The sequence below is a fragment of the Poecilia formosa genome, unplaced genomic scaffold, assembly GCF_000485575.1.
Source record: "Poecilia formosa unplaced genomic scaffold, Poecilia_formosa-5.1.2 Scaffold19, whole genome shotgun sequence".
In the NCBI taxonomy this organism is placed as follows: domain Eukaryota; kingdom Metazoa; phylum Chordata; class Actinopteri; order Cyprinodontiformes; family Poeciliidae; genus Poecilia; species Poecilia formosa.
Window position 1 is genome coordinate 1085691 of NW_006799958.1, and position 23149 is coordinate 1108839.

Sequence of the window (23149 nt, forward strand, 5' to 3'; positions counted from 1 at the left end):
AATGAGCTGAATTATGCCCCCCTACTAGTTCTACTGTGCACTCACACAAACAGACACACTCTGGCCTCCCAACCCTCCTATCCCCTCGCATGTGTTTTCTCATTTTCTGATTTCGTTTATTGATTTCACTCCGACCCCTTCACCCCCCCCCCCCGCCCCCCTTTTCAAATCACACCAAACGACTCCTGACACGAGATTAATCCAAATGAAGACGCAGCTTCCAGTTTCACTTGGAGATGATTAAATTTCTCGTGCGCTGCGACGTGACCGTGTTGAACGTTCGACGTCTTAAAGCGCGTCGGTGGTAAAAGGCTGTCTGACTTCCGCTGGTTTTTGCCTAATGAGGCGGAAATGAAACGGGACAGGGATCAAACCGGCTGCAGGCCCCACGATGCAGACAATATTCAGTAAGTCATTATCGCTCTGATTTTAACCGCGTTTTGTTGTTGTTGTTGTTGTTTTTTTCCACCGCTAGACCGTTTCTCTCCTGAGGGTTCTGGTCACCAGACGAGAGAAAGGAAAAACAATAAATAACAGGTTGGTGAAGGCTTCGTCACATGTAAATCAGCACATTTGGTCAGAATGTTTCCGTCGAAATAAAAGTCCACTTGGTCGCAACGGCAATTTTAGGTGATCTGTTGTGTATCCTGACTTATCCTGGAATGCCCTCCTTTATTATATTTGAGGAGCTCTGCTGCTGTTTCTTGCAGGTTTATCAGTGTTGGCCTTTCTCAACAGGGCGCCACTCAGATTGCACCCCATAGACACCGTCAGATCTCTCAGAAGAGGCCAGACTTGCTTACCTCCAGTTCCTGAGTTTAGTGAGCTGGAAGGAGCTAATTTGATTGACTTTCACCTCCTTCTTTTTTTTTTTTCTTTTTTCTTTTTTTTCTCTCGCCTGTATCTCAGAGTCCCCTGACGGTGCGAGACTTTTCTGCTCACTGAGTGTATTGACAGGCAGTCAGTTAGCACTTGACATGTCAATGTCCAGTCTGCTCGAGTCTTGTTGGATTCCGGGTGTTTCTGTATATTTTTCGTTGATGGAGCCGATACGCTTGGCCATGAAACAGATTATTCTGGACTTGTTCTCCATGTTTCACAAGTATGCAGGTGTAGCTTGGCAGTTTGGAGCTGATTTGCCTTCATTTATTCGAGCTTTGATCACACGGTGCCTGGAAGCTAAAAGAAAAGTATCTAGACTCCTTAAACTTTTTAATATTTTACCTCATGAACAGCACAAATGTCAATGTTTTTATTTTTGGATTGTTATGTTACAGGCCACACAAAATCAAAAACAACAACAAAAAAAACAAAACAAAAAAAAACAGCAGAGCTGATAACCCAAAATGAAATGCAACATAAACACTTCCTTTCAGAAGTCATTTAATATGTATGAAGAGCCCACTTGTGAGTAATTCATTCTCTTACTAACAATAATAGTAATAAAAGTGACCTTCATACTTTGCCAAGCTTCACATTCCATGACTCTTATTTACCTCTGAAGGCTACTGGTTGTGTTTAGGATTTTGTTGTGGAATACAAGTGGCTGAGCAAAATTAATTAGTACACTTTTCAAAGCTTTATTTTGAAAAAGACTCAAGAAATGCATGTATTTATTAGCATTTACTCTTTCTTCAGCTGCATGAGTTGCGTTGTTACTCCTCCTCCATGTGAAGCTGCCAACAGAATGAGCTGTCCACCTTCAGGTTCAAAGGAAAGCAGCATGCTTCACTGAGCAGAAAAATACAACAGTGACACATAATACTTATTTATTGTACAATTTTACTCACTTTGAATTTAATGCCAGCAAGCGGTTTTTTTTTTTTCTTTCCCCAAGTTAAGCATCAGGCCACAAAAATGGAAAAGCGGTGCCCTCGTATGGCTTGATAATTTAAAATCCACAGAGTGTCTCTTCTCAACTATAGTGAGAGAGTTTTAGATTTTCATAACGTCCGTTACGTCATCCCGTCTTAAGAGTTAAGTCAAGAACAAGTGTCAAATAGTTGGGATATGTGAGACCGTCGGACTAAATTCAATTTGGACATTTTCACCGTTCATCAACACCGAAGGCATTTGAACAGCATTCAGGAATCCCAACAACTCCTTGGTTAGACCAAAGCTATTTCAATAGATTCTGTTGTATTAATCAAAACACAAAGTTACCTCTCTGTACGTATGGACAATGTCTCAGTTGGAGAAAAATGAGGAGAGGAAAACCTTTCTCCAGTAGCGGTGTGAAGGTTCACGTGTCACAGAAACTATCAATGAAAACACTGTTTATTTCAAAAAGACGGCGCCAATAAGATCCAACTCATACGACAGCAGCAAAAACTCTACAGTAATGAGAGCTCCTACACCTAGTCTTTGGTCAAAACCTGCTACAAACAATGGATGTGCATAGACACCCATTTTCATGAGTATTTCCATTTTGTCAGTCCCTATTTTTATTTAGGCCAGGAATATATATCAGAAATGTGACTTTTTCAGCTTCAACATCCTGTTCAACTCGTCCATAAGCAGACTGGTTTGGCCAATTTAATCAGCCCAAACAACTTTTCAGTCCCCCCCCTTATTTTTATTTTTTATTTTTTGCATAGTTTAGGCCAGGGTTCCACAACCTGCTGTGCCAGAGCCGCATGTGGCTCTTTAGCTCTTCCTCTGGCTGGAAATGACATAAAGCTGAGCAGCATTTTTGAAAATAAGGATGATTAAAATAAGTTATTTTCATGCAACATGTGGATGCAAGGGATATTCATCATTTTGTTCATTCACTTTATTTCATTCTTTAAATCAGTTTTCTTTGTATTTATAAAAGTGCATTCAAGAAAACTTTTTATTTTTTACATACATTCATTATTTGAAAACACCAACAACAAACTGAATATGTGTGGGTTTTTTTTTAACCATAAACAAATGTTATAGTAGATAATGAAAAATAAACTTCTGTTACACTGAGAGGCAAACAAAGCTGGTTTATTAATTGTCTGGGATCATAGAAGATTTCAAAATGGCGGCCTTATCAGTCTCTGACACATCAAGCAGTCCGCCTATGCATTGGTTAAGCCCCGCCTTCCCTTTTTAAATTGACCAATCACCTCAGGAGTCCACAGTGCAGGGTAAGGAAGAGGGAAGGGAGAAGGACATACAGTTAACTTGCACACAAAATAAACACTAACAATTATTTATCAATAATAAAATATCAGGCAAACATTTTATGTAAGAAAATGCACAATTTACAAGTCATTTTATTTGTTTAATTACTTCAAGCTTCAACCAATCAAACTCCAGCTCTTATCACTGCACTTCCTATAACAGAGTTGGGTTTGAGGCGGGCCTTCCTCTATAGCAGGGACACAAGATGGCTGCCACAAACGACGCACCCACAAGGTAAACATTTCAACCACTCACTCACACACACACACACACACACACACATAATGTTCACTTACAAACTCTAGAGCTAAAAAGAAGGTTTGAGGAAAACGTATTGCTTCTTATTAATTTCATGAACTAAAGCTATCTATTATTGAAGGACTGTAGATTTTGTGAGGGAAAAAATATTCCTTTGAACACAGTTTAAGAAAATGAATGTTGATTGAAAGGACAGACAGCTTCAGCTATAGTTTAATGTTAACTTAGAACTGCTTTAAAAAAGACGTTATATCTTCGAAGAAATGCATAAAGCATTTAATGTAAAAATAATTTTAAAATTGTATACATGCTTTTTTTTTAAAATCAGATACCTCGCCCTTCAAAGCATTTGCAGAACATTCGCTTTGTTACATTGCTTTTTGAAATCAATCTCACATTTTTCATTTGTGATTTCAATTACTTTTTTGAAGGTTGCAAGAGCTCAGTAATCATTTATTTCTACAAACATCCAGTAACTAGAGGCGTTTTGCTGACAGATGGAGTGCACGGTATCTACATGCCAGTGCTTAAGTGACAAAAAGTGTCAAGGTACCACTTGTTTGTCATTGTGCTTTCATTCATCTTTGTGACACATTTATGCATATATTGCCAAAAGATCCGCATTTGTCATGCGAGGCATGAATATAAACATGACTCCAAAAAAAAAAAAATCGTCACACGTTTTTTTGTTTTTGTTTTTTTTTTTCAACACTGCGATGCAGACTGACAGTTCCTCCCGTCTCCTGTTTTCCTGCTGCAAACCTGTGAAGGAGGTGTTGATGGGTGTGCAGTGCCCTGCTTTTGGAGAGTGGGCTAAGTTTACTTCCCACTGCAGGTCTCCAGGGCTGGGAGAACCGTAGCTATGGACCCCCAGATCCCATCAACAGGGCAGTGGGGCCATGCAGGAGCCCGAGTCCTACCAACATTTGGGAGGTGGAGGGGGAGAATAAAAAAATTGGACTCTCCATTGACAGTCGCTTACAGCATAGCGGGAGGATGCGGAATAACATAAAAAAAAGAGCGGTATTCATGACATGATATTTTCATGGCTGCTGAAAAAAACTGAAGGGGGGTCGTCTCTTGCTCTTTTTTTTTTTGTTTGAAGGAAAAACAGTTTTCAGTTTAAACGCATTCAGATTGAGCAAGAAATTCCCCCATGCATTAAATATTTGGAAAGTGTCATCGCTGGCTGTTGATAAAAGACAATCCTTTGCTGCATCAGGGAGCCATGCAGATGACACACTGAGAAGAATTCGCATTTTTGTCAGATGCAGAGAACGCTTCCCCGAGCATAACAGCTCATCTTCCCCTCCCTGCGCTCTGACTCCGCTCATGTCTCCCTCCTCATTTTATGGCACGTTTAATGGAAAGGCTGCGAGACTGGGAGGAGTGATGCTCAGGGTGGAATAACATGAGCTTTAACTCGGATACCTCCGGGACTTAGGTCCTAATCAGGAGGATGCGGTGGCCCAGGCCAAGGGGAAGATTTATGATTATTACGGCATGTTAGCACATGTCTCAGAACGGAATGGACAGATAGATGAGCTCACGGAGGGCAGGATTAGCCGGCCCACATGCTGATCGGTGACTACCATGCAAGACTGGCCTGAGCAATTTGAGCAAAAATAGGTTTTCTTGAAGGATAGTTGTTCAGAATGTGTCATTTTGTTTCAAGAGACGCCTGTTAACTCACACATTTTATCATTTTGCGAATCACAAACTTCCTTGCATTTTACTGGGAACTTATGGAGTAGACTAAAGCAAGCTAGTACATTAAGTGGAAAGATAAAAATATAACATTTTCCAATTTTATTTTTATTTTTTTAAAGCAATCCAAGATCTAAAAAGTTTATCGAGCCAACTTTTACTTTGGAAGCTTTAGGTAAAATCCAGTTAGGAGTCATGCAGGGGAAACAATCCCTCACCACACCATCTGCACTGAGAAAATGGTGGTGGCAGCATCATGCTGAGGGTAATATGGTGGAGATATACTACTATGTATGCACTGCTAACTATATTAGAAGCAGGTTCTTTAAAGTATTGCCTCGAACGGACTAAAGCCAAACGCATGCCACACTTTTCAACATTTTAATTTCACAAAAACAAGATCTAGAGAACATTATAAGCTTCTGTATCCTTCATAAACATATTATTTTTGGTGTATCGCACAAAATCCTGAGGAAATACATTGAAGTTTGGGACCGTCGCATAGTAAAGTATGAACACTTTTGCAAATAGTACATCAAGCAAAAGTTTAGACCCATTCTGAACCATAAACCCCCTACAGGAAAAAAAGAAAATGTGACCATGTCGCAATGTCCTTTGAGGTCAAACATTACAGGCATGCAAATGTGTTTTCCCCGCGATTCAATGTTGACTTTGCAGAAAGATTTCGTTATTTTAAAAAAATAGCAATACCCTGGCAGATAACCTTCGAAAGTGGGGACTCTTCAACATTTCACGTGTCTTTCAACATGCGTGTGAAAACATTTCATGCTTTCTGACAGTGTATGACCCGGCATTGTCAGAGAAAAATGCACTGTAAGCTGCTAGGCATGTCAAGCCACAGTATGGGGTCCCTACTTGCGCTATAATCCCAGTCGTGGCCTTTTAACCCACTGCGACTCGCCATTCTCTCCGCCGCTCTCGCCCCTTTTTGCACCTGACAGTGGAACATGGAAAAACAAATGGAGACCTTGAAAACCATAAGGCTCTGCTTGTTTGCCCTCTAAGTTGTGACTCTTTCCCTCACCCGGGTTTGTTTGTAGATTTAACCACGTTTAGCTTAAAAAAGAAAAAAAAATGCAATGTCTTTGGAGGAAAGGACTCTTCTAAATTCACTTGCAGCCTGGGGATGCTATTGATTCTCCTTGCCGAAGCTGTCTCATCTCTGATACACAGGCTGCAGGTTGTTGTTTTTTTTTTTTCTTTTCAGTCAGGTAATGTTTTCTCACCTGTCAGAAAGTTGTTGAAAGATGAAATCTTGCTCGACACTAACCAACATCTTTAGAAACAGGCTTGTTTTTAGCAGCCTTCTGACTGCTTTGAAAGAGATATTTGCAGAACATCTCCAGAAAAACTCACAAGGTTTGTGCTCAAGTGTGTTCAGATGTGCTTCCCCCCCCCCTCTCACTTATTGTTTTAATGGATGCATTTCTGTGTGCCAAACATAGAAACAAATTTTGGTAAACTTTTAAATTTCAGTTGATTTTTTTTTTTGCCTTCCTATTACATTTAAAGCTTCAATGTAAACTTGATTTCACTTTTCTCCGTTACCTCCAACCACTCCCCCCCTACTTTTACTAATAAAGCCACGTTCCCTGCTGATGGAAAATTGTCGGTTTACCTCGCGCTACAGGGGTCCGGGCAATCAGTCCTTAGAAAAGCAGTGCCAGGTTAACCTGCTGTGATAGTGGACTCTCGGGAGAGTGCCCCACCTCTGCTTGACATGCAGAGGCTCTGTTCACCAATAAGAGGCATGCCCACTACACAATAGAGCCGCTCCAACCCTCTTCAGTTTAACGTTATAAACAACAATCTTCTGGTCCGGGCTGTGCATGCATAAAATTGTTTATTTTTCACATCTTGTCTGATTGAATTTCTAGTTTTGATTGAGTTGGAAATCCAGCATTTTTCTTCTCTCTCTCTCTCTCTTTTTTTTCTTTCGTTTTTTTTTTTTTTGTTGTTTGGCAAAGCTTTTTCTACCCCTTCCCTAATTTCATGTGAATGCTTGATTATTTTTGATTGCCTTGCTTCCTCCTAGCTTGGCCGACAGTTGTGTCATACATCGAAACACAAAGAAGGGCCTTTTGTGAGGCAATCTCGCCCGTCTCCTTTGCTCGTTCTCCAAGAGGAACTGTTAATGGGACACTTGCAGTATGGGGGTTCACAAGTCGAGGATGGAGATGTGCAAAAGCAAGTTTCTTCACCTTTCTGCTGAACTGCAGGATCAAGTCGAATTTCAGGACTAAACAACACATTGTAATCCAGAAGTGCTCTTTAAGTGGCACTTAACAAAAGAGTCGGGGCGCTTCTTATGCAGATGCTCTCTGAATCTCTGGCAAAAAAACATACAAGTGCCCAGGAACTGAATCTGTTGGGTGCAGATGCTGGTCTTTCACTACTGTATTTGCATCATAATGCAGAGGTTTGCCACCAGAGTCCATAATGGCAAATTTGTTTAATTTGAGGAGTGCAGAGATTGCTTTGTGAACCGCTGTCTTTCAGATTCTGCATGCCCAAAATGGGACCCTAACAAGCACTCCAAAAGAACATGAAATATTGGGGTCATTTCAAGCAGTTGGCTTGGTGTTAGTACTGCAAGAATCATTTGCAATCTGACCACAGTTTTTAGGCAAACTCTCATTTATTGATTTGACCAGATTTGATTTAATGAAGTGAATTAATTGGATTGAATTGCTCTTTAGATTTCAAGAAAATGAGTTGGGCAGCTGGTTTGCGATGCGTTTTTGTCTACTCGTTCTAGCACCTGTCTACAGCACAGCTTGTAAACCAGGTATTTAATGAGACGAGCTGATTAAGTGACAAAAAGATGGACATCTAACAAATCATTGGCCAAAATGTTGCGATGCGTTTGTGGTTGTCAAGGATTTTGTGTTGCCTGTCAGAGCCTTAAGTGATACTTAATTCCTTCACAGTCACATCATTGAGAATATGAATGTTGAGACCAACTATAGTGTCAAATAATCGCAACGCACTTTTACAGAAAATACCGATTCATTTTTAAGATTGAGGCACCTTTTAAAAGAGGCAGTATTACTTGTTGGCACATAGAGCACAATCATGTAAATACATTGCCTTCATTTGCAGCAAAAATGCCTTGTGTACAGTATATATAATTTATCAGATATGACTTAAAAGAAATTCTTACTTCATAATTTAACGTCTTTAAATTGAGGTTCTGCCTGTTTAAAATCTCTTGCTCTTTCTGAAGCTCCTCCTTCAGGAAGTCGTCACAACATCACACCTCTGGTAAGCCTTTAGCAGCGATTTCTCAAACACGCTTGAAAGAATCAAGGCGACACTCCAGCTTTGTATTTTATGAGGGGGTGACATTATAACATGATGTTGTGCTCAAAAAAGTCGATGTTGCATAGTTCTGTCCCTTAAAGATGACAAAATGGATTTCTGAAACACCAATGCAAAGTTTGCAAATCTAAGTTGCACTTAAGCTACAGTTCTTGGCTGACAATTTCAATCTTTGAGATGCAGCCGCCATCAAATTTCACAAGAGCAGTCTATGAAGAGAAGCTTTGCTGTCTATTCTTTTAAGATGACGCATACTAGTCTGTGCACCAATTTTGAAGTCGTGCAATTGGAGCTGACAATTTACATCTTACCATCAGTCTGTAATTATGGACAATTGTGAAGTCTGTTACAATTTAAACATGACTGTTCAGCTGATGTTGGTTTTAAAAGCATTAGATATGTGTCAGGTTAACAACCACATACGAAAGTAGCCCGGGTTCAATAAAAAAAAAAAAGAAAAAAAAAGTCTGCTCTTCAGACTATTTTGAAAAACCCCAATACGGGTCACATTTAGGCAAAAATAATCGTATATGGGCCAGCCTTGTCTGCAGTGGTAGTGTAATGAAGATGATATGAAATTAAAGCCAGGAGTTGATGCATGTTGTCGATGCAGCTTCCCCTGACAGAAAGACAGGTTGACAACAAGTGGCTCACACAGCCTGCACACTGTACAGTACAGTGTGTGGCTGTTGTTCTGATGGAACCGGTGATAGGTTTCACTGGAAACGCCTTCCTGCAAGCTGTTGTCTGTCACTTAATTAGCCTCGCGTTCCAGCATCATATGCTCCTCTTGTGTGTTTATTTATGTTCACACACAGCTGTGAGGGACGTATCCAGGGTGTCATCTTCGCTGCAGATCTGACTTGCTCTTGTTTGCTTGTGTGTGGCCGGCCATATGCATGAAAATGCAGCGAGAAAACGGAAAATTGGCCGCATCCTTTTTACATCTTTACGTTGAGATAAATAAGAAGCTGTGAAAAATGCCGAGAATGACACCATGTGGAGCATTGTAGCAGATTTCCTGGAGGGTTATTGTCTGTGTTGGTTATAAGCGCTCCATTACTTTAGATTTCTTTGCATTTATTTTTTTTCTTTAGATTCCTTTACATTGATGAACAGTGTGTCTTTTATATTTACACGTCTTCACATACGCATGCTGGTGTGGGTCTCTTCATTTCTGCTTAAAGATTTTCTATCCATTCTCATTTGTAAACGTATGTTTCTGAAAGTATTTGTTGAAAAGACGACCTGGCCTTCTGTCTCAGTAATGGGAAATTGTGGCTTGAAATGGAAAGGTGACAAAACTCAAAGGTATTTATTAATGTCTTGATGTGATTTATCAGACTGGGTCACCATTTTGACTTTCCTTCTGTTGGGCTACATTTGGACAGGACATATTTGTTTAAAAAACTTACATTTTAAATGTGTTTTTAGGGCTAAATTTAAACAAGTCTTCTAGATGATATGCGTCTAATATCTTCTAGCAGAAAACTCTCTTGCCTTCTTTATATAAGGCAAGAGATTAGTTTTTGTGGAAAAGACCAATTAAGAGATGAGTTGGTCTTAACAGCTGAAGCTAATGTCGAGTCCAAGGCTTTTCAAAATACTGTCCTAGTTTTTTATTAACTTTAAACCACTCTACATTTATATCAGTAACTTATTCTGACTGCAAATGTTCCGTCGTCAGTCTGTGTTTCATACAGGAAGATTATTGATGATGCGTCACCATTAACCTCCCCTTCTTGTGTAGGCAAATAGGCTTTGATGTTAATAATCAGCCACTGCCAAAATAACGGTGGTTTAAGCATTCATAAGACGGCACCAAAGTTGTTTTTAGCCTTTTAATACGAGACAAACTAATTTGGATTTTTACTAAATGAAGATATTGAGAGCAGTTTATGCAGCGGGCGAACTCTGCTCCAAACACATTTCAGATTTCTCCTGGTAATCCACAAATTGATCTGACAAAATAAGAAAATTTTTTTTGTTTTAATTTTTATTCATGAAGATATTGACAAGTTTGTGGAGATGTTATTTAAGCCGCCGTTGAATATGATTTAAAACAATCTCCACATCCGTCTCTTTGAACAATGCGCAGTCTAACTTTCGGGTGAATTAGTTGGGACATCCGCTACTTTGACAATTCTCTCTCTACAATGTTTGATACTTTCTGCTGGTAGAATGATGGCCTTTAAAAGTACAGTGGACTGTTGGTATTCACATTGATTGGGGACCACAGCTACATCTGTGAATATCTGTGAGTACTGAACCGTGAATTCGTAGGTGGTGGTCCACTGTAGTGTGGAAGTGAATTCACGACCCTTCCCAGAACAATGGCCGACAACCACAGCTACGCTAAGGGAACTTTTGACGTTACTGATATTGTTCTATCACCCCTCTACACATAAATAAATCCCTCTGTATTACCAGTACATCAATGAATAAACTTTGCATCAACAATGAAACATTCTTCTGCTTTCCTACTTCAGATAAATGAATGTTTACTCCCCTTTGGCCCTTGGCTTTAATTTGGCAGCATACTGACCTGACACTGTGTTGGGATATTCATTGCATCCCTTTTAGTCAATTCATTTAATTATGCCATTCTACCCAGGGTGCCAGAGCTAGAGCAGCATCTGAATGTTGCTTCTTCAATCTGCATGTATAATCTACTTGTATAAATGGAGCCGGTCAGCAAAGATGACCAGAAGATGCATTCTGGTGCTGTAGAATTATGTAGAACTGATGTTTTTGTGGCTCTATAGGAAAGACGGAGAGTTTCTATGGGAAGTCGATTCATCAATAAAGAGAGGAAATGACAAGAGCCAGCGCAGGCTCTGCTAATTGGGAGGAAGCGGCAGTTGAGATTAGTGTGGAGAGAGGATGAGCGTGTAACCATTAAAAGGCTCCCCCAGTTCTTTTCACATTTAGTAAGGAGAATTGCTTTCACACTCATCAACGACAAGATTTCCCCCCCACCCACCTTTTTTGTTGCCATCTTTTATGGCATATGTCAGATTATATAGTCTTCCTCCTCTCTGAAGATTATGTTGAATATCACCATGGTCTTTCTGCTCAGTTTGGTTCACGAGTGCCTACACTCACACTAAATTAATAAATTCAAGCAGGAAACAATTAAAGAAGTCACTTAAAATTAAAGCTGATTTGAAATACTGGTTAGCAACTAGAACAGGGGGTGTCACACTCATTTTCATTTTGGGTCATCTCAAAAATCTGAATGTTCTTAAAAGGGCTGGTTGTGCCAGAATGCACTGATGAAACCAAATAAACAGTTAAAATGTCAATAAACAGCTGCTCCTCCAAGATTTTGATTGTTTTAGTGGTTTTTTTGCAGTCAAAATTATAGATTTTATGGCGCCAATTTAGAAATGTTTGTAAGGAATTTTTATCTGTGCTAATGTATGATGTTAAATGTGTCTTTTTATTACGGACTTGTAACTTGTCATCAAGTAAGGCTGAGGCAGCAGTCACTTAAGCTCAGGGGTTACGTGTCAATTGAGTCCTTAAAATGTAAAGACACCAAAATAAATATATTCCAAAATGACCGGATTTGCCGTCGCTTCCCTTACCGCACCATATTGTATATTTGCAGATTTGGTCATTTCCTGTCCAATTTTGTTTGGACAAAACTGAGCCTACTGCCTTTCCTCACTGACACCATGTGTGCTTTTCCTACATACCTTCTGTTTTCTTCACACATACCTTTGGCAGCCAATCAAAGTACTCTACTATAAACTATTTATAGTTTAAGTGTAAAAAAATAAATAAATTATGTGACTTTAACAGCTATGAGTAGCATTTCACTCATATTGGCTCCACTGGGGATTGGACCATTCAACACAAACATCAGAACAGAAAAATTATTAAATGTTAGTCAGATTGAAATATTCTCTGTTACTATTAGTTATCATCACAAGTAATCTGATTCTTAACTGAGTTGATTCCTTGCACTTGCAGCCAACAACAACTCATCGCTATTTGCTTTTGTGGAAGAAACTGTAGACTTCTACTTAGTTCATGAGGGTTGTGAGCTAATTGCACAGCCTCTTTTCTTCTGCATGACATATGTTATAGATATACGTTACGTTATGGGAATTTTTAGGTAGGAACTACTTGTATGTATTGATGGGCTGTATAATTATAGATATAACAGGAATGTCTACATTGCAACAGATTGAGGCCATGTCATTTTAAAGTAGCTCGGAAGGTAAAACAGTGTGGCAGTTGTTGAGAATAACAACTCAATTCTGTGTTTTCCTCTTATCTCTTTTAGCTAGTTGCTAAGCTAAAGGTAGATGAAAGGACATGTTAGGAAACGCCCTCAGTTACAGGATATGACAAACTAGGTAACCCCCTCTTTGGGGCGTACCTTAGAGAGAGGCTAACAAAGGGAGTGGGAAACTGTTCTGGGATGCCATTTTGTCTTTCTACCTCTTAAAGGTGGCATGTGAAACGAACCAGCTGCATTTTGATATTAATACATGGAATTCATGAATTCAACTCACCGACTCTTCTTTGACCTCATACATCAAGAACTCAGCATAAGGAGAACAGATTATTTCTCCACACACGGTCCAACTCCAGTGCTTGTAATCGATTTCAGAAATGTTATTCAACCCTATGAATCCCTTCAGGATGTTGGATGTCTCATCATACATCAGGTAAAGCTAAAAAATAGAAGAGGCTCACTAAACATTCACCTGTTGCCACCTGAGAGATTTTCCCTATCCTTTTTTTACGAATAACGATCTGAAAAGTTGGATAGGCGTTTGTTTACAGCCCACTTTACTCTGAGTCCCCAACCTAAAACCCACTGCAACCAGTTCCTATGAACAACTGGTGCAGTTCTGCTATTCATCAGTAAAACAAAAAACAAATTTCACTTCCCAGCACTTGTGACATAAAAGTCCTTGTGTCATTGTGTTTCATACCCTTTTAGGTCGGGAAAATGGCGGCAGTGGTTGCCGGGTTTGGCTGTTACAATATGGAAGCTGAGGAGAAGTAGGAGGCAGTGGAGAGGGGGAAAAGGATGGAGGTGAGGGAGTTTGGAAGCAAACGCAAGCTGTGAGACTGAAAGAGGCCAGATGCAGTTCTCAGCCAGGCAGCGGCTTAGACGTACACCCCGAAACTCAAAACCCTGTAAACGGCCAAAGACGGCGGGTGTGGTAAAAAGAAAAAATAATAAAGGTCGATAATTTGGAATGTGCACTTTGGTGTATATAGTCCTTAAGATCTTTGTAGTGAGCTTGATTCTTAGAAAATATAAAGAAGGTCGAAGACGATGGTGCGAACATGAATTTAAAACATAATGAAGACAAAAAAAAAAAACATTTATCACTCTCAGTTGCTCATTGCTTAAGACTCGATCAGATGTGCTGCCTTCGACCTTATTCCTCTACATCCACAAAGATACAGCGCATCACGTGTGAGTTTTGAAGGCATTATGAATTATTTAACAAAAAAAAATGGGTGGGGGGGGATGTGATGGTTGGGGGAGGACAAAACCACTGCGGGTGGTAATTCAGAGCAAAAGAGGACTGGGACGAGTTTGTGTTAACTGAGATTAGGCTCCGTGGCATAAATACAGCGCAGAAAATTCCACTGTCTCTGGCTTTCATGTCGGCTACGAAAATGAGACGTGTTGAACCAAGTCTTGCAGTGGTAACACAGTGATAAACAAACAAAACACCACATGAATACCCAATTAGTGCCTTGAGTGGAGTAGTGTGTTCGGGCGGGGTGAGAATAACCAGAACCGCAGCTCGGAAACTCTGCACGGGATCATCACGGTTCATCACGCACAATGGCCGCTGTGCTGCTGAGATTCAATTCCGCCATCAGCACTTTGAGTGGAATTTTTGCACGTGCTCTTTTCATGCATTGCAGTATGATATCACACCAAGACAAATAAGATATGTGCTTTGCCTAATGTGAGATGAAAGGGCGCTCTCTTTTCTTCAAACTAGTGAAGATATTTTTGATTTGGTGGTTTTGGGCTGATTTATTTTTTCTTTTTTTTTGGATATCTTTGTTGTGTTGAATTTGTCCCAGAGCTTCCTCCCCAATGATAACTCAAAAGAATAAGCCATATTTATGAGTGAGTGTTTTGCAAGCAAATGCCAATTCAGTATTTTCAACTTTTTCACATTTTTCGAGTTACAAACACAAACTTTCATGCTTTATTTAAATTGTGCACAATACACCAACATGAAGTAGTTCATAACTGCAAAATGAAAGGTTTTCAAATATATATATATAAAATTTGTGGCATAAATTTGTGTGCAGTCCTCATTACTCTGATAGTACAAAATGAATTCCAGTGAAATATATTGCCTTTAAGCTCACTAAAACAGTAAATGGAGTCTCTTTTACAAAAATATCCCAAATATTGAGCATCTCATTGTACTCTGGAGGATCTGCAGTGTAATTGGAGTGAAAGATGGTTGTGCAATGCGTTGGTGGCTGAATGCAAAATAAATGCCATGGTCTGATCAGGCTATTCATTTGCAAAAAAAAAATAAAAATAAAAATCCATATCCTATAGATAGGTATTGATATAGATTTCCTGAACCTTTAAACCAGTACTGAAAATATAATTTTTTTGTAACATACCCATAAATATCAGACTGCTATATGTATTTATTCTCATCATGTTTTCCAAGCCAGTCATTTCTTATGAATCTGATCATCTCCTTCCTTTTATGAAAGGCTTGAACTTAATATTATTTTAATACAGAAGGCTGTCTTTAATGTAAGATTTGCTTATCTTTTTGTCTATCTTTCTACAAAGCATTTTAAATTACCCTTTGTATGAATAGTACAATACAAATAAACTTGCCTCATCTCACAATATGTATCGCAAATATACATTTGTGTTTGTGATATTAACACGACAAAGTGAAAAAAAGTTTGAGGGTTACGAATACTTTTTATTAATGGCACAAACCAGGCATATTTTAAACATTGTAAAAAAAAAAAAAATTAAAACGATTAATAATGACAATAGATTAATATCCTATGTGCAGCATTTCTTTTTCTAGGCTTGCATGTATAACATAACGTCTCATTCAACTTCTTCACAGCAAAGTTCTGTCTTTCTGTCTTGCAGGAAATTTCAAGCCAAATTGTCCATCTTGCTTTATTAACATCACCTGCCTCTCCAGAGGTGTTCTAATATAGCAGATGGCACTAATTATCAAGGGTCACACTCATGCCCATGAACGCCCAAGCCCCTCCATTACACACACACATACACACACACACACACACACACACACTCACCAAGAGTTTCAGGATATAGAAGAGACATTACTCCCCCATATATTACTGAATATATTATGAATAAGGTCTGCATGATCTGTTAGTTTACACTTAGAGAATGAAATGTGCATATAAACATCTTAGGACCTTGACAATTAAAGCCTTTCTTTGGCTCAGTAGGCTATTTATGCCAAATGCTAATCTTTAATAGATTAATTGTAGTTCTATTTCTGAACAAAGATCGTCCAGTTTGAGTCAATTACGATATCACTTTCCTCCAGATACCTGTACTCTTTTTTTTCAGAGAACGAACCAGACGGAGCGTTTTCTCTTCTGTTCTTCCTCCTCTCTATCCACATTGAGGGGTGTATTCTTGGCCACGTTTAAATGTCTTCCACTTAACAGTGGCTGCACTTCTTTCGTTCTATGCATTAACCTTTGCAGTGGTATTTAATTAAAGTTTCACACCTGTACCTTCACCCCTATCATTTCCTGCTTCCACCTCAGTAGAACTGCAGTGGACTGAAGGCATGCTGTAAGTACATGGCAATTAGCATGACCTTAAAAACACCACGAGAGTCTCGGCGCTGAAAACCCCTCCTCAATCGGCGCACGTTTCCCTTTACCCGGTAGACCACAAGTTTTGTCTGTCGGTTTTTTTTTCTTTTTCCCTTTTTCCATGACCACAGTGCGTTGCTGCTGTGCTCACACTCAGTGGGGTACGAGCGATTAAATATGGCCTCTCCACTTCATGGTGGCCAGGGGAGACCACATCAAGATACAAGCAGGGGGTTGTGGGTCCCCACAATTCCTAAGGGAGGCTCTCTTGTGTCCTGACCCCAAATCACCTTTACTCAAGTTACAAGAAGAGGAACTGACTGCTGTCAGATGGAAATGGGCACCCTCAAGGATAGAGCCTCTTTTTATGACCCATGTAAAGATATTCTGAAGTACATTTTCCGTCACACTAAAGGTGCTCCTGAAACTTTTTTCAAAGTCTTTCTATATAAATTTACAAGACTCTTTTTGCTAAAACCTAAACAAACTTCTGAATGATGGAATTGCGTTGGTAAAAAGCTGGTGGCAAAATGAACCAATGCACTTCTTTTTAAAACGTATTTACCAACGATATTGCAGGCATCCCTTGTAATGAAATCATGTTTTCCTGGGAGACCTGGCTAAGAGGCTCACTGGTGTACAGTATAAAAAATAAAATAACTTTAAGGTACATCTATCCGTTTATCTGGGGTCGGGTTGCCAGGGCAGCAGCCTAAGTATGGAGACCCAGACATCCCTCTCTATAGTCAGTTGTTCCATTTTCTCTGGGGGAATCCCAAGGTGTTCCCATGTCAGCTGATAGTCCCTCCAGCATGTCCTGGGTCTTCCTCTGGATCTCTTCCAGGTGGGATACACCTCACCAGGGAAATGTCTGGGAGGCATCCTACCCAGACGCACAAGCTACCTCAACTGGCTCCTCTCGACATGGAGAAGCAGCAGCTCTACTCTGAGTCCCTCCTGGATGACTGAGCTTTTTTTTTTTTTTTTTACCCCATCTCTAAAGGAGAGCTCAGACAACCTGCAGATTAAACTCATTTTGGCTGCTTGTTTCTGTAATCTCGTTCTTTTGGTCATGATCCAAAGCTCATGACGATAGATGAGGGTAGGAACATAGATTGAGAGCTTCGTCATTTGACTCAGTTCTGTCTTCACCATGACAGAATGGTACAGTGCCTGTATCACTGCAGACACGGCACCAATCCACCTATCGATCTCCCGCTCCATGTTTCTCTTATTCATGAACATGATCCCTCTTAAGAAAACCATTGTTGAAAGAACGTTCTAATAACTCCTCTCTGTAAGTTCCTTACAAGCCAAGAAAGCAAGCGGACACGGCAAACATGAGGTCAAATGGGGTAAAATTTTACTTTTGCGCCAACATGCAAAGCACTGGAAATGGAGAAAACCCTGCGTGGTACAACTCTGTAAACGCACTATTAGCACAGTGGAACCATTTGGTGCCAGCTTTATACTTTAGGGATACTTTTCTTCAGACCAAAAATTTGAGCTAGTCAGAGTTAACGTTGGCTTAGAGCAGTGCTTCTCAATTCCAGTCCTCAGGCCGCCTTGCCCTGCATGTTTTAGATGTGCCTCTATTCCCGAACAGCTGATTCAAATGATTGCATGGCCATCAAGAACTGCAGAGGGCTGTTAATCACCCACAGATTCAATCCAGGTGTGTGGCAGAATGGGAACATCTAAAACATGCAGGGTAGGGGGCGGGGCGCGAGAACCGAAATTGAGAAACACTGGCTCAGAGGGAGAAAAAAATACAGGGAATTACTAAAACTGAGAAACATCTAATAGAGAAGCTGCAAACAGATTTGAGGGGTGAAAAATTCACCTTCCAGGTGGACAACAACCCTAAACACAACAACAGAATGAATGTTTTAGATCAAAGCAACTTCATGCATGGAAATGGCTCAGTTGAAGTGTAGCCAACAATGCAAGTTTGAAATTCATAAGCAAGAGCATAATAACATTTAAAATCTCAGTTGTCCTTCCAGTCAAATAAGAACTGGGAATCAGACTTCAAAAGTATTCTTTGCAGACACTCTCCATCCAAGCAGACCAATCTTAAGCTCTTTTGCGAAATGAATGAGCAAAACTTTCAGTTTCTAAATGTGCAAAGCGGGTAAAACCTTATCACAACAGACTTGCAGCTGTTTTGAGGTTCTTGTTTTGTGTTTTCAGTGTTATATTCTACTTTGTGTTGGCCTATCATATAAAAGTTAAATGAAATACACCAAATTTTCTGGCTTTACTTTGAACACATATGCTCAATGGTTATGAACACCTTTGCAAACCACAGCGAACCAGGAATCTCAGTGTGATTGTTGTTTACAAATTAGTACTCCATTGCATCTTACTTTCCGGTTAAGCAAAATCTTTTTTTGCAATGCTAATCGCAGTCGTATGCGTTCCTTTAAACATTTGGATTGTCTTGTACGAACACATGGCTGTCACAGCTGCAGAAAGGTCATCACAGAGTCATGTCATGTCCTGTTACCAGCAGAAGGTGATCTGCTGGTTCCCCCCACATGAGCAAATCAAGTCTTTTCAGAACTGCTTATCTTACAGTACATTGCCTACAATAACAGCGACGGCACTTATTGACCAGATAAATGTCCTGCACAGGGTCACAAGACCACACATGATTAGTCACTCATACATGCATGGCTGAGCATAAGAGTATGTGCACCCGTGTCCACACATGCATGCACCTCGATGGCCTCTGCGGACCCCCCGGGGGTTCCAGGAGCATCGGTGCCCCTGTGGTGTTTTGCCCTGTGGTATCATGCTGGGCTGATATTTCTGTCTGCTTGGATGGCTACTTGACATGGTGTTTATTTGGATTGGCAACTTGTTTTCATTTAAATCGATATCCAGCGCAGAGGAAGAGAGAGGTTGTCCAAGGAAGGGATTGGCCGTACAAGTGAGTGAGTTTAAGTCTGCCTTGACATAAACAACAGAAGTTGGGTGAATACGTAGAGGAGGCTGTGGGTGGAAAAGGCTCCAGCTTAAATATTTCTACAACCACTAAAAAGGGGGTTAAAAAACGTGCTAGTTTTGTCCATTTTGATAAAAAAATCTTTTCTTCGGTTAAATAGTAGCAGTCTTAGAAGGGGCTGTGTTTATCCTTGACTACAGAATATGTGAAATTATTAGCTACATAAGCCTTCCTTAACAACAAGGAACATTGAACTTGCCATTTCCATCTCCGTAAGACGGTAAAGAAAGTAAAGTGGAAAAATGCTTTTTTGATTTAAAAGTTAATGAGACATTTATCCTGTACATACAGTCCAAATGGGGGGAAAAAAATATAACTAGCCAATCTATAACAGAGAAACATCTATAAATACGCAACTAGATGCACGTTTTCACATCCTTAAACTAATTATTTGATTTGCTACTTTATGATTAAACATTCATCTTTGTTTGTAGTCCATTGTCATGTGTTGACTTGGTGAACTACAGCAACTCTACCTCGCCAAAGTTACTTCTCAAACTGGGAGGGGATTTCTTGTGGGCTCCACAAGATTTTGAGTCGGATTTAATTGTGGACATTGGCTAGATCATGCCAGTACTTAAATTTTCTCCCGGTGAAACTTATCTTTTTGATTTGGATGCATGCTGCTCGGATTCACTGTGACAACTGTAATCAAATTTGACTGGTTTTTATTTTTATTTATTTATTTAAATATTAGCAAAAATCTTTTTGGTGCACCAAACCCACATCACAACCCGAGGAAAATAGGAATGTCGTGGTCCTTAATCAGATTTGCATCTCTTTGCATTTGCATGGAATGAAGAGTACAAACATGCCATATTTTAGCAGACTGCTAGGCTTAATGGCACTGCCAAGGGACGGCTAATAAAATGTCATCAGAGTGAAATGAGAGTTAAGTGAAGGGGAAAAAGCTGAATATTCACACTCATTTGGCTGACACCTGGGGGACTGCAGTCACTCATGTTTGCATTGATATGCATTGTATTATGTGCTCCTCACCCGCTCACGGTGACAATCAACAGATTTAACACCTTTGCTTTAATTTAATTAAAGCTGGGGCTGTCAAGGTGAAAACTTGATTTGCACACATACACGCATTNGTGGGAAACTGTTCTGGGATGCCATTTTGTCTTTCTACCTCTTAAAGGTGGCATGTGAAACGAACCAGCTGCATTTTGATATTAATACATGGAATTCATGAATTCAACTCACTGACTCTTCTTTGACCTCATACATCAAGAACTCAGCATAAGGAGAACAGATTATTTCTCCACACACGGTCCAACTCCAGTGCTTGTAATCGATTTCAGAAATGTTATTCAACCCTATGAATCCCTTCAGGATGTTGGATGTCTCATCATACATCAGGTAAAGCTAAAAAAAAAAGAAGAGGCTCACTAAACATTCACCTGTTGCCACCTGAGAGATTTTCCCTATCCTTTTTTTACGAATAATGATCTGGAAAGTTGGATAGGCGTTTGTTTACAGCCCACTTTACTCTGAGTCCCCAACCTAAAACCCACTGCAACCAGTTCCTATGAACAACTGGTGCAGTTCTGCTATTCATCAGTAAAACAAAAAACAAATTTCACTTCCCAGCACTTGTGACATAAAAGTCCTTGTGTCATTGTGTTTCATACCCTTTTAGGTCGGGGAAAATGGCGGCAGTGGTTGCCGGGTTTGGCTGTTACAATATGGAAGCTGAGGAGAAGTAGGAGGCAGTGGAGAGGGGGAAAAGGATGGAGGTGAGGGAGTTTGGAAGCAAACGCAAGCTGTGAGACTGAAAGAGGCCAGATGCAGTTCTCAGCCAGGCAGCGGCTTAGACGTACACCCCGAAACTCAAAACCCTGTAAACAGCCAAAGACGGCGGGTGTGGTAAAAAGAAAAAATAATAAAGGTCGATAATTTGGAATGTGCACTTTGGTGTATATAGTCCTTAAGATCTTTGTAGTGAGCTTGATTCTTAGAAAATATAAAGAAGGTCGAAGACGATGGTGCGAACATGAATTTAAAACATAATGAAGACAAAAAAAAAAAACATTTATCACTCTCAGTTGCTCATTGCTTAAGACTCGATCAGATGTGCTGCCTTCGACCTTATTCCTCTACATCCACAAAGATACAGCGCATCACGTGTGAGTTTTGAAGGCATTATGAATTATTTAACAAAAAAAAATGGGTGGGGGGGGATGTGATGGTTGGGGGAGGACAAAACCACTGCGGGTGGTAATTCAGAGCAAAAGAGGACTGGGACGAGTTTGTGTTAACTGAGATTAGGCTCCGTGGCATAAATACAGCGCAGAAAATTCCACTGTCTCTGGCTTTCATGTCGGCTACGAAAATGAGACGTGTTGAACCAAGTCTTGCAGTGGTAACACAGTGATAAACAAACAAAACACCACATGAATACCCAATTAGTGCCGTGAGTGGAGTGGTGTGTTCGGGTGGGGTGAGAATAACCAGAACCGCAGCTCGGAAACTCTGCACGGGATCATCACGGTTCATCACGCACAATGGCCGCTGTGCTGCTGAGATTCAATTCCGCCATCAGCACTTTGAGTGGAATTTTTGCACGTGCTCTTTTCATGCATTGCAGTATGATATCACACCAAGACAAATAAGATATGTGCTTTGCCTAATGTGAGATGAAAGGGCGCTCTCTTTTCTTCAAACTAGTGAAGATATTTTTGATTTGGTGGTTTTGGGCTGATTTATTTTTTCTTTTTTTTTGGATATCTTTGTTGTGTTGAATTTGTCCCAGAGCTTCCTCCCCAATGATAACTCAAAAGAATAAGCCATATTTATGAGTGAGTGTTTTGCAAGCAAATGCCAATTCAGTATTTTCAACTTTTTCACATTTTTCGAGTTACAAACACAAACTTTCATGCTTTATTTAAATTGTGCACAATACACCAACATGAAGTAGTTCATAACTGCAAAATGAAAGGTTTTCAAATATATATATATAAAATTTGTGGCATAAATTTGTGTGCAGTCCTCATTACTCTGATACTACAAAATGAATTCCAGTGAAATATATTGCCTTTAAGCTCACTAAAACAGTAAATGGAGTCTCTTTTACAAAAATATCCCAAATATTGAGCATCTCATTGTACTCTGGAGGATCTGCAGTGTAATTGGAGTGAAAGATGGTTGTGCAATGCGTTGGTGGCTGAATGCAAAATAAATGCCATGGTCTGATCAGGCTATTCATTTGCAAAAAAAAAATAAAAATAAAAATCCATATCCTATAGATAGGTATTGATATAGATTTCCTGAACCTTTAAACCAGTACTGAAAATATAATTTTTTTGTAACATACCCATAAATATCAGACTGCTATATGTATTTATTCTCATCATGTTTTCCAAGCCAGTCATTTCTTATGAATCTGATCATCTCCTTCCTTTTATGAAAGGCTTGAACTTAATATTATTTTAATACAGAAGGCTGTCTTTAATGTAAGATTTGCTTATCTTTTTGTCTATCTTTCTACAAAGCATTTTAAATTACCCTTTGTATGAATAGTACAATACAAATAAACTTGCCTCATCTCACAATATGTATCGCAAATATACATTTGTGTTTGTGATATTAACACGACAAAGTGAAAAAAAGTTTGAGGGTTACGAATACTTTTTATTAATGGCACAAACCAGGCATATTTTAAACATTGTAAAAAAAAAAAAAATTAAAACGATTAATAATGACAATAGATTAATATCCTATGTGCAGCATTTCTTTTTCTAGGCTTGCATGTATAACATAACGTCTCATTCAACTTCTTCACAGCAAAGTTCTGTCTTTCTGTCTTGCAGGAAATTTCAAGCCAAATTGTCC

At 39.6% G+C, this 23149-nt stretch overlaps 1 long non-coding RNA gene across 1 annotated transcript in view; it reads left to right on the forward strand.

Moving 5' to 3' along the window:
• Nucleotides 1-310: 310 nt before the first annotated feature.
• Nucleotides 311-23149, forward strand: part of LOC107835700 (uncharacterized) — a 44667-nt gene continuing 21828 nt past the window's right edge. Inside the window, exons 1-2 of the long non-coding RNA XR_001661509.1 lie at nucleotides 311-407; nucleotides 3347-3387. This is a non-coding gene — a long non-coding RNA (uncharacterized LOC107835700). The remainder of the gene's footprint in view (nucleotides 408-3346; nucleotides 3388-23149) is intronic.